This window comes from Mus caroli, chromosome 3 (assembly GCF_900094665.2).
Source record: "Mus caroli chromosome 3, CAROLI_EIJ_v1.1, whole genome shotgun sequence".
Classification (NCBI taxonomy): Eukaryota; Metazoa; Chordata; class Mammalia; order Rodentia; family Muridae; genus Mus; species Mus caroli.
The window spans coordinates 150,726,360-150,741,954 of NC_034572.1; the positions used below are offsets into that span (position 1 = coordinate 150,726,360).

General features: G+C 41.5%; 1 pseudogene; it reads right to left on the minus strand.

The window, feature by feature from the left end:
* The window catches only part of LOC110291953, a 13,559-nt pseudogene extending 1,397 nt beyond the window's left edge, over positions 1-12,162 (minus strand).
* Positions 12,163-15,595: the final 3,433 nt, after the last annotated feature.

The following is a 15,595-nucleotide window of genomic DNA, read 5'->3' on the forward strand; positions in this document are numbered from 1 at the left end:
TGGTATCTGTCTAGGAATTTCTCCATTTCATCCAGGTTCTCCAGTTTTGTTGAGTATAGAATAAAACCTTTTTAAAACCTTGGTTTCTACCTAAAAAAAAAAAAAAAAATTATTTCTGACTACCTCTTGTATCTAATCAATACAAAATGTTAAAAATAACTTTCTTGATGTTCCTTTTTATAAACAGTGGGGCAGAGTAGAGTGGCACATGACTATAATCCCAGCACTCTGTGAGTTTGAGGCCAACCTGGTTTACATAGTGAATTCCAGGACTTTCAGGACTACAGGGTTATATAGAGACCCTATTTCAAAATACAAGGGGCAGGAGAGAGAGAGAGAGAGAGAGAGAGAGAGAGAGAGAGAGAGAGAGAGAGAAAGAGAGAACCATATTCCAACCAACACAGTACTACAAACTCAGGCCTATAGTCAACTGTTTGTAAGTAAAGTTAATCAATAAAGAAGTAAGTGGAAAAATCTATATAACTAGAATCATTTTTATCAAGGAGAAATGGGAGCCCCACTCATCTTCACACATCCCACCCAGTATCTACTTTCATATGACTTCATCATTTCACCCTGCCATTATTATGACATCACTTCCAGAAAATCCCACCCAGGAATATAAAAGCTGGAAATAAACTTTCTGTTTATTTCAAAGAATCTCATGAAAGAACATAGAATCTTAAAAAGAAAAAGAAAACATAAATAAGAGTTCACACACATCCCAAGACACTTGGCATCCTTCACCTCAAAAATCTACAAATGTAAAACTGTCACAGCACAACCTATCAATTAAGCACCTGTATTAAAGGAGATGTAACCTAAACTTCAAAGCACTCATGAACATACTGGCTCTGGATTCTTCCATTAAAAAGCTCAGACACTGCCAAAGATGGGCTTCTCCAGCCATCATAAGCATAATTCAACTGTATCTTATCACTATCTTTGGAAATTTTCTAAAGGAGCCAGCATTCAGAGCCATGAGTAGAAATAAGAAAACATCACATATCAGAGGAATACAAAAAAAAAAAAAAAAAAAAAAAAAAAAAAACCCAGAGCTGGAGAAATGGCTCAGCAGTTAAGAGCACTTGCTGTTCTTGCAGAGGACCAGAGTTCAATTCCCAATACGCCCACGGAGGCTCACAACCATTTGCAACTCCATTTCCAGGGGATTTGATGAAGTCTTCTGACCTCTACAGACTCCAATCACGCAACATGGTGCATATACATACATGCAGGCAAAACACTCACATATAAAATGAACAAATTTAATATTTAATTTTTTTAAAAGAAAAGAAAGCCCTAACACATCTCTAGTCAGAATCAAAGAGGAGGAATCATATGTTGGGTAATTGTACAGGCAAATAAGACAAAAGACCAAGGCTCCTTAAGGGATGTCAGAGGTGGGCCTAGAGAATGGGATGCTAGTAACAACTGTGCATACTTGAAGGGCGGAGGCAGAACAACACCTTTGTCCTCTATATTAAGCAGTTATTTATCAGAGTATACATCATGGACTGCATACTTCAAAACTCTATGAGGAACTTAATAGAATACACTTTTCCTGACTTCACCCTTAGCCAGACTGGTTAGTTCACAGGTTGTTCTCTTAATAAGCCTTAGCGCACTATTAGAGCATCACTGAGCACAGGGTCTGTGAAAGATGTTCTTTGTGGCTCAACCCAAATAACTCTACTCAAATCGACCCCCAGTGGTGGCAGCAGCAGTGTCCCTCACTATCCTCCTCAATGTTTGGGGTTACCAAACACACACATGGTCTTTTTATTTTAATATGCCTTAAACAACTCAACGGCTGAGCCACTTCTAAACCTCCACGTGGCTAACACACCCCCTCCAATATTTCTGAGTTATTAATTACGAAAACCTATATTCCATCTTTGTTGCCCTAGACCCCAATTGGGGTCAACTGGGGCAAGGAGCGAAGGAGCACTGCCAGCCACCACTGCTGGGACGATTTGAGTATAGTTATTTGGGTTAAGCAACAGTCCTTTTCAACATTGGAGTTTTGACTAATTAAAACAACTGAGTCACTGGTCGGGCAGGGTTCCTGCTTCCCTGGAACCTGCTGGTTGGTCCCAGGCCAGGAAGTACGAGTGTGTGGGTTGGTGAGCAGGGGCAGAGAGGAGGAGATAAGTTATTGGGGGGGGGGGGTGGAGGGAGACCAGGAAAGGGGATAACATTTGAAATGTAAATAAAGAAAATATCTAATTAAAAAGAAAAATCTGAGAACTGGGTGAAGTGCGGCATAGTAGTAAATTAATTCAAATAAACCGAATGGCTAAAACTCTTCCTTAATCCAGGTTCTCTTCTGGACTCCAGATTACTATACATCCAATCTACCTACCACAGAACACATACATTGACTGACTAGCTGTAAGCAGTATCAGGAATCTAAAGCCCCTGGACCTTCAGTTGTGACTCGTGACTCGTGCCTTCCAGTATTCATTCATGTGTAATCTCTGTAGTAGAGGGAACAAGTTTGTCTGTCGTATGCACAGCCATAGCCTCAGCTCTCAGGAAAGTTATGAACTTGATAATGTTCAGTGAATTCATTCAAGAAATAAGGAAAAGTTCAAATGCAGTGATTTCAGTTTTAGTGGGATCAGTAGTGGCATTTTTTTTCCAGCAGTAACTGATCATGTTATATTGTTACAAAGGATCATGCTTTGTGAAAATGAAACTATCAGCATCAAGGGTCAATTCATGGAAATATCACTAGAGAAATGGGAAAGGGTTGGGCTGGCCAGTAGGTAGAATGCTCACCCTCCTAACAGGCAACAAAGCCCCAGGCTATGTCCAGCACCACACAGCCAGTGAAGGCTTAGAGTCTTACAGAGAGATCAGAAGTCCAAGATCATGCAGTTATCATCTTAAGATTCTAGCAAGTTGATGTCACAATGACCGATTAATCCTTAAATTGGACTTTAGTGTTAGGTGTGGGCTGGATGGGGGTGTGGCAAAGCCTAGCCAGCCACACGTTTTTATAACCCTGAGACTGAGAATGATTTAAACACTTTTCAAGTACTCCAAAGGACAAGAACAGAGGAAGAAGATGGGTGGGGGCTGCTAATGTGTTGCCAGTGGGCCTGTCATTGTGACAGTTTCCAAGGTCAGAACAGTTTCCTGACTTTGGTCATAATGACAGGCTGGAGAGCTGGTTAGAAGCTCGGTAAGTGAAGGTGCTAACACAAAGGAGATTGCTTTCGATTGGCTCTGTCAGTAATTGGGTGCCAAGTGGCAGGGGGTGCTGTTCTTCCCCTGAAAGCAGCTGTGAACTGCAAAGATTAAGTGAGATTGTGGTAATCAATTCAGTTTGACTCTCCAAAATCTTCCTAGCATCTAAGCAAGGCAAAGATTTCAAGTGAGTCAGGCTGTGGTGAGAAGCACCGTCTTTCAGCTTCTTGGTGCCTGAAGGGGCCACTTTCTCCAATCAATAAATACACCCGTAGAACACTGGCTAAATTATACCTGCCTACTATGGTCTCACACAGGAGCGTTTTAGGATGCCCTTGGCCCTGGGCACACCAGGACTCTCTCTCATATAGAGAGAATAAAGGACTAAGTACACTGCTTCTAAATAACCCAAAGAGCAAGGCCCGGTGGTGCTCGCCTAGCAATCCTTGCTGAGGCAAGGGAATCACAACTTCAAGTTCTGCCTAGACTACATGGTCAATTCAGTGACAGCTCAGGCAACTGGGGTTGTATTTCAGTGGTAAAGCATTGTCTTTTATACAAGACAAGATTATTCAATCCAGACACTGAGAAAGAAAATAAGCAAACAAATAATGCTTTCCATTGCATGCTTTCCAGATCTAATAGAGAACCAAAATATTAACAAATTCTAAGCCAAGCAGCAGTGGCACATGCCTTTAACCCCAGAACTTAGAAGGCAGAGGCAGGCAGATCTCTGAGTTTGAGGCCAGCCTGGTCTATAGAGCTTGTTCCAAGACAACCAAGGCCACACAGAGAATCCCTGTCTTGAAAAAAAATGGTAGTCATCATCATCATAATAGTAGTAGTAGTAGTAGTAGTAGTAATTCTGCATCCTTTGGCTACAATCCACTTAACTTTTAATTAATTTTTTTGAGACAGGTAGTTTGGCTGTCTTGGAACTTACTATGTAGAACAGGCTGGCCTCGAACTCAGAGATTTGCCTGCCTCTGCCTCTCAAGTGCTGGAATTAAAAGTGTGCACAACAATACCAAGCTTTAACTAAAAATATCATTCTATAATTATAAAACCAATCCCATGCGTTTTCTGACTATAGGGAGGAAGATACATGGGGTTCTAGCAGCAACTAGAAGATAGTCACACTTTCCTGGACTGTTAGAATACTCGTGAGCCATAGCATAGCCAAAGAACCTTCACAGAAAATTGATGTTCACATGGAGGGGGTTCAAGAGAAACTGGGTGGAAACAGAATTTAAAGATATAAAGAACATGACTGATTTCTTGGCTTTCAATTCATGTTTGAATCCATTTGCACACAAAGCAGACTTAAGTTGTTAGGAACAGAATATATTTATTTGGACTTCTTCCAAAGAGAGGGAAAGAATAAATGCTTTTCTGAAGTGTCACAAAATGTTCTGAAAGCCTTTAAGATACATCCTCATGTTTATTTCACTACTTGTGTAGTGTTTGCCCAACATTTCTCCCCACACCATACTTCTGATCCTACTAAGCCCCTGTTAGGTCCTACTGGGTCTGGAAGTGCTGGGTGCATAGGCAGGAGGGAGTGCTGGAAGAAGTTTGTTCATATTTGATATTATCTAAAAACTGAGCAAAAATATTTAAGGAAGTAGCGTGTGTTGGTGCTTTACAATATCTTTGATCCTGGGACCTCAGTCCTATGCCCTTTGTTCAAAATGTTCTCCGTGTTCTGACCGCTGCCCATAATTTCTGCCTCTCTTCCTGTTATTCCTCAAAATCCCCTAATGTTTAAACGTGTGTCTCTTCAGTAACTTACAATTCCTGATACTCATGTTTCTGACACCTTCACTGGAACCCTCGAGGGAAGAGAGAAGACTGACAAAGCCATGACCTGCCATTGAAATAGTCCACGTATATACTCAGTTGATGAGTGAACAAGACAGTCCATGGACACTGCTTATCGCATACTGGCTTGATTTCAACTATTGGGTACTGAGAGGCTCTTACGTATTAACACATAGATTCCTGCTCTCCCCCTTCATGACCCCACCAAGGCCCATCATCAACACCACCACTCCAGCATGATTGTTTTTAGGACAGCAGTTTAAATGAATAGTGAACATGTCGTTACTTTATGTTCCCTAAGGTGCGTGCCACACTTCAGAGACCAGCAGTGACATTTCACTTGGCACACAGAACTTCCTCCGGCTGGCATTTAAGGATGAAGCAGACGGCACTCTCCTCGACATGACAAGCTTTAAAACCCACTTTCATCCTCCATTCATCTCACAAGAGTTAACACAGGTTCCCTGTGAGCGACTTGGCACTTATCATCAAGCTGTTATGGAGGTCTCAGAGTGCTTTAAAATTGACTCAACAGTTGAACAGTTGCCCATTTCTCCTTGGAGAGGCTCTAGAAAAAGTATCTTCCTCCGTTCTCTATAACTATATCTTATTTTGGTTTCTAAATACTTTATATAAAATTGGAATAAACCACTGACACCAGTCTTTAAGGGAAATGAATTTGAATTTGTAAGAATTTTCCTTCTTTGGGCTCTAGGGAGAAGTAAGGGCATATTTTGCTCTTAGAATCTGATTCATACTCTTTTTGTAAAGAAGCAACAGGGAGTCTAATAGCAAGACTCATTATCTCTGCTTCCATAAGAGACTGGCCACAGTTGGAAAGATGACTCATGTGAGGATGAAATGGGAGGACCTGGAGATCTAAGGCATGAAGTTGGAAATAAGGATCCAGATCTGGGAGTGACAGACACAGTCTTTTTTTTTAACATTTATTTATTTATTATAAGTAAGTACACTGTAGTATATCTTCAGACACTCCAGAAAAGATCATCAGATTTTGTTATGGATGGTTGTGAACCACCATGTGGTTGCTGGGATTTGAACTCAGGACCTTTGGAAGAGCAGTTGGCGCTCTTAACCACTGAGCCAGCTCACCAGCCCCCGACACAGTCTTTATCTTGTCTGCCGTAAGTGGCAAAATGTCTCATTTATTATAGAAACAAGTCCCACATATCATGAACAAACTATGGTTTTCAAACAATGAGAAAAATCAGATTGTAAAATTTTGTTAAAGAAATAAGCATCAAAAGCGTGAGTGGATCCTGTGACTTCGTCAGAGCAGCAAAGTCCCATGACCTTAATCCTCTTTATATTTTTTTTTCAAATTAAATAAAATATGAACATAGAAAAAATGCCATAAGGGAAAAAATTTAAGTGGAGATGGGTAAAAGTTTGTATTATGGCCTAACAGAAAGAAGGAAGAAAATACAGCCATTTAGAGCCTGAGATTGTCTGTGTCAGTGTTAATCAGCCCTCTGCTCCCCACTCTCTGAAGCTTCCAGACTGACAGCTGAGTGAGATCCACAGAGAGCTAGAGTTTACTTTTAGAGAAAACCAAACAAAAGGCCAGCAAGATGGCAGAGATGGTAAGTCTGCTTGCCACCAAGCTTAATGACCTGAGCTTCACTCCTGGAACTCACATAATAGAAGGAGAAAACCCACAAGTGTTCTCTGACCTCCACCTGCCTGCAGCCTACATGCACATGTGTACAGGCACACAGAAGTGTATACACACTTGAGGTGATGATGGTGATGATGGTGATGATGATGATGAGATAAGTAAGTGAAATCTACTTTTTTTTTAAGAAAAAGACATAGTGCAGAATAAAAGCACTAAACTGAAATGCGTTTTAGAGGACAGCAGAGCAGCAGACAAATTCTCTCATTACAAAGTTTCAATTTGGGGCTAGAGAGATGGCTCAACAGTTAAGAGCACTGACTGCTCTTCTGAAGGTCATAAGTTCAAATCCCAGCAACCACATGGTGGCTCACAACCTTCTGTAATGATATCTGATGCCCTCTTCTGGTGCATCTGAAGACAGCTACAGTGTACTTATTTATAATAATAAAAAAATCTTTGATCCAGAGCAAACAGGGCTGGAGCAAGCAGAGGTCCTAAATTCAATTCCCAGCAACCACATGGTGGCTCACAACCATCTGCACAGCTACAGTGTACTCATATACATAAAATAGATAAATAAATCTTAAAAAAGAAAGAAAGAAAGCTTCAATTTACCACATCCATCTGCTTATTCATTGGAAAGGGTCCTCATTGTCCCATAAATAAGATTTTTACTGATCAGACAGACAAACAAAAGAACCCACAATTTATAATGTGAGAATGGTAATTATAAGTTAATGCCACCATGTCTATTCCCTGTGGCACGTTTTTCATACCAGTTGGCTGCTGTGTTTCTGTTAAGTCACAGCGCAAAACTACGTCTATATCAATTGTCTTATAATTCTAAAAGCAGAGGAAACTCTTCACTGTGAAAAAATTGATGCATAATGAAAAAACCATTACATTGTTATGATGTTTATTATACAGCCTTGGAATTGAGTAATATTCATTTGAAAAACCATGCAGAAGGTTAATTATAAAATTTCTGATCTTTAAGTTTGAGGCCAGCCTGGCCTACAGAGAGAGTTCCAGGACAGTCAGGGATACACAGAGAAATCAGTAACAATATATCTACCAATAACAGCTAATAATATAGAATTGTTAATTGAATAGCTAATCATGAATTCTAATTTTCTCTATTTTTTTTCCATTTAAAAAGATAGAAAAATCCATGTTTCTGGACATCAGTGAAGATGCTTTAAAATGGTTAGAAAGATTCCTGATAGACAAAAATTCAACAAATATTGCTTAAATAAATGAATGATAGAGATGATATTTCTGAGTTTTCTTTATTGTCTGCCGCCATGTCAATCAAAGTGAGTTTATTGTTACTACAACATAATAACTGGGGTATTTAAACAGTCTGCATGACTTAGACCATGTTTCTACCTTAAAATAGTCTGTTCTTAGCTGGGCAGTGGTGGCGCACACCTTTAATCCCAGCACTTGGGAGGCAGAGGCAGGTGGATTTCTGAGTTCGAGGCCAGCCTGGTCTACAAAGTGAGTTCCAGGACAGCCAGGGCTACACAGAGAAACCCTGTCTTGAAAAACAAAAACAAAACAAACAAACCGAGTATTTGTTCCACCCAAATTTCACCTGTTGGAAACCCAGTGTAGAGGTATTTGAAATTGGCGGCCTTTGAGAGGTACCTAGGTCCTGAAGGCAGAGCCTCATGATGAAATCCATGCATTCATAAGAACAGTCAGCAGAACAACGCCCTCCTCTCTCTTCCCTCTACTTGTGAGGCGATCTCAGGACAGCAGCTACCTACACCTTGTCTCCTCCCCAGGTATCACACTATACCTTGCCAGCACTTCTATGGTGGTTTGTCACCACCAGAACTAAAACCTAAGTGTGTTCCCACCTGCAAGAGCCCAGCTGTGAGCTATTTACATATAAGCAAGGTTAACAGGACACATCAAACCTGCTTCCTGAGTGCATTTTCAATGTGGTCAGCCCCATTCCTGCTCCTGCTGCCAAGTCTTCCCCGCCACCAGTGGTGGACTCTTTGGCTCTGGAAATGTAAGGCATGTTAAAACCTTGTTCTCTCAATTGTTTTGTCAGGGTGTTTTATCAAGGCAACAGAAAAGCCACTTAGCACTCAGTTTTCTCATCACTAAAGCAGATACCATTCTAAATGTTCAAAACTGTCACTTGTACAATAATTACATTGTGTACATTCAGCTGTATAACTGAATAGGATATAACTATGTAAATCCTATTCATTTTCCAAGAATCCTACAGTTTTACCCAGCCTTCTCAGTAAAGCCATCACCACTAACTATAAGATATGCTTGGTCATCTGCTGATTTGTGCTTAGATATGGAATATTATCTCTACTACTTGGAAATTGAATTACAGCCACCTCACAAGTCATACCCCAGCTTATTCTTTTGCAGCCTTGTATCCTGCTCTAAACTTGGCCAGAGCAGGAGAAATCTATGCAGGCATTCAACAGTTTATACCTCATCACAACGAAAGCCCTTGTGGGTTACAAGAGAGGAAATGGCAAGTGGGATTCGCCTCTTTAGAAGATTGCTTGAGTCCAGAGGGAAGGCATCTGGAGAGTGTCTTTTTATTATAAACATCAAGCCAGCCATGAGAGGAAGGAAGAACCTCGGGGCAGGAAGGCCTGAAAGGACTAAGAACAAAAGGTCTGATCTAGGGATATGATTATGCAGATGGAGGGATGAGAGGAAATGTTACAGAGAGAGAATCAACAGAATGCAACGGTTATTTTAACACGTCCCAGAGTGAGGGAAATGAAGAAAGGTTAATAAGTCCCTCAATGCCCAACCTCTCACAGTGTTTCTCACCTTGTCAGTCTGCTTCTCTACTTCTTGATGACTGAAACTGTCTCAACCATCTTGGTATCATTTGCCATTCTAAAGGAACTGGGCTCGGTCTTCTAAGGCCCATGTGGAGAAGGAAAGTCAGGCTTGGAGGTGCACAGTTGTAATCTCAGTCCTGTGAAGGCAGAGCCTGGCAAGCCCCAGGTCCAAGTAAAACCCTGTCTCCAAACCAAGGTGGAGGCTGAAAAGTCAGCTGACTGGTTAAAAGCACTTCTTGCTCTTGCAGAGGACCTGGGTTCGGTTCCCAGAACCCGAATGGCGATTCACATTCCTCTACAACTCCAGTTCTAGTGTATACAGTGCTTTCTTCTGACCCCTGAGAGCACCAGGCATGCATGTGGAGTACACATGCATGTGGTATGTGCATGTGGTATGTGCAAGAAAAACTGATACCTATAAAATAAGTTGTAAACTCTAAAAAGAAACCACAAGGCTAAAGAATGACACCTGAGGTTGACCTCTGGCCTCCATGTATAAGCTCATACATACATGCACCTGCACACATGTGTATCTACATAGACATGAACATACACAAAAAAATTTTGTTGAATAAATGCCTGGAAAAAAAACAATTTATTTGTCACTTTAGAAGGTGACAAACTGACTCAATCTTTTCTAATAATAATAATCATTAGAATTGTCTTAAATGGTTATTAACTAAATGTATCTAATTTATTGCTTTTTAAGACTGATTTCTTTAATGCTTTAATGAGTTCTTTAATGCATATGGTATTCTTTCTATGTGCAGTTCTGGAGGAAGCCACGGGTCCTCTGGAAGAGCAGTCAGTGCTCTTAACTGCTGAGCTATCTCTCCAATCCCCTAATCTGTTTCTGCGGTTGTTATTGTTATTATTTACTGTGTGTGAGTGACATATGTTTGTGAGTGGAGATGCACACTTGCCACAGTGCATGTGCAGGTCAGAGGACAATTTGTGGGAGTCAGTTCTCTCTACCGTGGGATCCAGGGATGGAACTCAGGTTGTCAGTTTTGTACGGCAAATGCTTCTACCTGCTGAGCCATCTCCATCCCAACACATCTACTTTAAGCCAAACTTTGATTATATAATTTAAGATCTCTGGCAATTGTTCTGTCTTTCTTACTTAGGGTTTTACTGCTGTAAACAGACACCATGACCAAGGCAACTCTTACAAAAGACAACATTTAATGGAGGCTAGCATAAAAGTTCAGAGGTTTAGTCCATTATCATATTGGTGGGAACATGGCAGTGTCCAGGCAGGCATGGCTCAGGAGGAGCTGAGAGTTCTACACGTTGATCTGAAGGCCACTAGAAAAAGACTGGCAGGTTCTTTTGGGGATGGGGAGAGATGTGGATAGGGTTTCATGTAGCACAGGCTCTTACTTTATAGTCAAGGATGACCTTGAAACTCCTCATCTTCCTGCCTCTACCTACCAAGTACTGGGATGATAAACTTGTTGTCAACTTCAAACAATGTGTCCGAAACTGTAGTGCACTCAAAATCGCCTAAAGTGCTTTTTAAATTCCACACTACAAAGCCTCCTCTTCAGGGGAGGTATGGAGGCGTCTGAATATCTCCATGTGTTTCACACAGTGTCTAATCAGCAAAGACTGATAAGCGTTGCCTCAAAGCAATCGTATCCATGCCTTAGTTCTTTATTTTACAAATAGACAGAGCTTAGTCAACCTTAGTTCTGGTAAGTGTATTCAGCCTTTCCTCTGGATCGTTCCCACCACATTCCATACTAAATGTAAAATATGCCTGGTATTTGTGTGAAGCATCTCGACAGTGAAGACGTTAGAGGCACTACCTTAAGAACTATAGAAGCTGCAGATTCACCCTGCAGGGCTAATAGGCTGAATCTCCTCCTTCTCCCCCCTCCCCTTTCACCTATTTGCTAGAACATATTCTCATGATTCTTCATTGTAAAATAAAAGCCATGAAAGGGGGAAAAGGACACTTAACACACTTAGACGTGCATTGTATCTGCCCCTTCATTCAAAATGCAATTTGACCAAGTGCACAGCACTTGGTTGAAAGTTATTTTTCCTTAAATGTCTCATGGTAAACTCATCTACCCTCCCAAAACAATTTCTGGCACATATTGATTAAAGCACGCATACCTAGATGGATGGATGGATGGATGAGTGGATGGATGGATGGATGGATGGATGGATGAATGATTGAATGAATGAGATGTATTGCTTCCAGTCTTGCTCCATGTATTGCTTAGCTCTGTCTTCACCTTCACTCTGCTCTGTCTTTCCTTTCAGGGTTGAATCTCACTGACTCTCAGATACAGCCCGTGCTTGTGGGACGTGGAAAGTCATTGAGGTTCTCAGAACACAATTTCCTCAACTCACAGCCTCAGCTTCACCTGGGCACTTGGCCCACATGCAAAGGTTGGCCTTCGTTCCAGGCGAGTTTCAGCCCCTTGGGGTGATGCTAATGGACACTGTGATAGGGCTGCCCCTGGCAAGCTTTACTTAGGGAAGATCTGGGTCTGGTGCCAAGAGGGTAGATCTGCAGCTTCTACTGTGCTGACCGTCTTCTGCTGTGATGACCAGGTAGCGCTGTCTCACTGTCCCTTTAAGTTCCGGCTGTTGGATGACTATTTTGGTTTCATGTTCCTTCCTTTCCATAAACTCCCATGGTCTGAAGCCACCTAAACACATCTCCGTTCGTGCTTTCTGGAAGAACCTGACAGCACATAGTGAAATGACAAGTACTTTTCCATGGTTCTCCCCATTTGAGTAATTTAACAATGCCAACCCTAAACAAGTGGGGCACAGCGCTTAAAAAACAGCCAAGTGCTTCTGGCTGTCGACTCTTCCTTTAAGGACCACTAGGTGTCGCTTTCTGCTGATTAAGTGACTCTCCTTTGTGTCTAAGGTTGGAATTTGGCTTCCTGTGAACCCAAGAATGATGTTCTTGTGTTTCGAGAACTAGCTCAACTTGTTTTTCTTTTCTCTTCTTTTCTTTTTTCTTCTTTTCTTTTCTTTTCTCTTCTTTTCTTTTCTTTTTCTCTTTTTCCTGGAAAAGAGTTATCATTGTTCTTCACCCTGACAGAAGTTGCATTTATCTTTACTTTGTCCTGAGGGAAGTCTGACAACTGGATCCAGCACAATATTTTGTGTTTAGGGTTCCAGTAGCTAACTCTACAGCTCAGAGGACATGAGATTCCTTGCAGGAAAACTCAATAGAATGGATCAAACTTAGCCATGGATCCTGAAAACAAATACCTCGAGATCAGAGAAGTAACAACTGTGCACGTTTTGTCATCTTGTAGAAGTGCTGGTCTCACAGATTATCCAAATCAGTCCTTGATCACCAAATAACCTTTTCTTATTGGAGAAGATTTTCAAAAGATTTGTCTTCAAAGTGTCTTGTGTGTCTAATCTTTCCTCACCCTTTGAGAGCCAGGTCCAGCTTCACCTCTCTGTCAAAGCCTCAGCAAAATTCGTTCTATCCTTAACTCCTCCATGTTCTGTCCTTGCTCTTACCATGTAACTTCCTGTAAGTTATGAGAGGGACTACGCCTTGTATGAGAGGGTCTAGGCACCAGATAACTGATCCACTATTAAAGTTTTTATTGTAGATATGAGAGAGACAGAGAGAGACCAACTGAACATAGCCAGGGCTATGGAAGCAGAGGGGTAAAAAGAATACTAGAGAAAGAAAGTTAGTAAAAAATAGAGAATAGAGCAGAGAGAATGCAAAAATAAGAGGCAGAAAGACTGAGAATAACAGGGACTAACTAGCAGATTATAAAGAGGATGAACAGCTGAAGGGAGGCAATGGAGACTTTGCTCAAGGGAGCCTGGACGTAAGCAGCCACTTTGCTATGCATCCAAGGGTAAGTGTCAGTCAAGCCAAATGTCCCTTCTACCAGAGGTAAAGGAAATGACTCCTTTGGGCACATGGAACCAGTTTCACAAGTTCTTGAGTGAATGCTGGGTTTTATCTAACCACCAGAAATCCTCCTATAGTCCAGGTTGAACTCATTTCTGGATATTTCTGAGGCCTGAGACCTAACAATTCCCACACTGAGTTTCTACAGTAAATGCTTCAATTGGACACAGTGAACTGGCCAGAACACAGCAGCAGATGGCCAGTGACCACCTTCTGGACAAAGAACTTGTTTTGTTTTCCTTATTTTAAGTAAAAAGAAAGCAAAATTTTTGTATCAGTCAGGGTTCTCTAGAAGAACTGAACTGATAGAGTGAAAACATATTAGAGAGGCTTACAGGCTGTGGTCCAGCTAGTCCCACAATGGCTGTCTCCCAACAGAAAGGCCAAGAATCCAGTACTGTTCCATCCACAAGACTGGATGTCTCAGTAGTCCTGATCTGGCCTGAAGTCCTACTGCTTTGGATTCCTGAAGAAGTAGGTTCTAAAACTATTGAAGGAATGACTCAGCAACAGGGTAGATGAACTTGCAAGCAGGCAAAAAGCAAAGTCCTTCTTTCTTCCACTTCCTTTTGGACTGCCATCAAAAGGGTTGGCCCAGATTTAGGGTGGCTTTTCTAATCTCAGAGGATCCAGTCAAGAGAATCCCTCACAGGCAAGCCCAGCTGCTTGGGTTTTAGTTGGTTCTACATGTGGTCAAGTAGACCACCTCAATCAACCATCAAGTATTTTTTTAAAAACAATGAGGAGCAATTAAGAGCACTTGGTTTTCCAATGAACCCTTGTTTGCTTCCAAAACACCTACATGGTAGAACAAAACCATAGGCAACTCCAGTCCCAGGGGCCTGACACCCTCTTCTGTGTGTCTGTAGACACTGAGCACACATGGAACACATATATACAGGCAAAATACCCATGCACATACAATAAAGGTAAAATAATAACAATAATAATAATAATGAAGGTTTTCTTCCATTTAAAATTTGGGATTTCACAGCTCTTTTTTACTAATTCATTTATTCATTTCTTTTGTGTGTATAGGCATACACACATGGAGGTCAGAGAATATCTTGTTCCTTCTACTGTGTGGGCCCTAGGGTTCCAACTCAGGCTGTTAGATACATTAGAAATTCCTCTACCTGCGAAGGCATTTCTCAAACCAAGTTCCACCATTCTTTAGGCTTTCAGTTGTGAGTCTCTTTGCCTTCACCAGCTGAGCTATCTCTCCAGCCCCTGATTCTGCTCTTCTTGACTGCTCAATTAATGGGCTCTCAAGAAATAATTTCCCCCATGGGAATAAAAGATCAATTCTGACTGCCACCTTAGAGTCCAAGAAAAAAGAAAATACCACAAATTCTGGGCTCAAGAGATTCTTCCATTGCCTTGAGCGCCCCACGACCACCATGTCCTTAGAGGCCTTCCAATTTCTTCATGTCTCATATTTGGGTCACGAACATGGTTTTTGCATATGCAAAATAAGCAACCAATGATAATTTAGAAAAATATAGAGTCTCAAATGTTTCTGTATTATTAGCATATATCAATGCTCACTTAAGTGGGAATAACACTGAGCAGGCTCTGGGTTTTTGAGCTGTTGCGGATCATTTTATTTTATCTTAACTAGAATAAGCCTTTTAACAGAGGTTGTAGAGACGAAAACACCATGTGGTTAAGTGAGATTATGAAGGGCAGAAAAATTGGGCACTAGAGGGACTGGAAGGATGGTTCAGTGGTTAGAAACAACTGCTGCTTTTGCAAAGGATCTGGGTTCAACTCTCAGCACCCAGCTGTGGCCCACAGCCGTCTCGAGCTGTTGTCCCAGGGTATCAGACATCCTTGTCTGACGTCCACATCATCAAGCATAACTGTGGTGCACAGACATACATGCAGGAAAACAACTCACACACAAGATAAAATAAATAGCTAATTTTAAAGTGATAAAAATATAAACAGCTGTGTTGGTTTGTTTATTTATTATTAACCTGAAATGGGCCCGGTACTGTGTTATCTAGGTTGTGTATTTATACTTCTAGAGATGGTATGTTGTGGCCTCCCTTCCCCCAGCCTGGAACCTGCCTGCTCAAGGGTGGAGCTACCGGCTCATTCGTCCTGCCACGCCCACTGCTGGAACCTGCCTTTGCTGCCTGGAGGCACACACGTGTTCATCCTGCTACTGGACCCTGAGTTACTTGGCAGGAA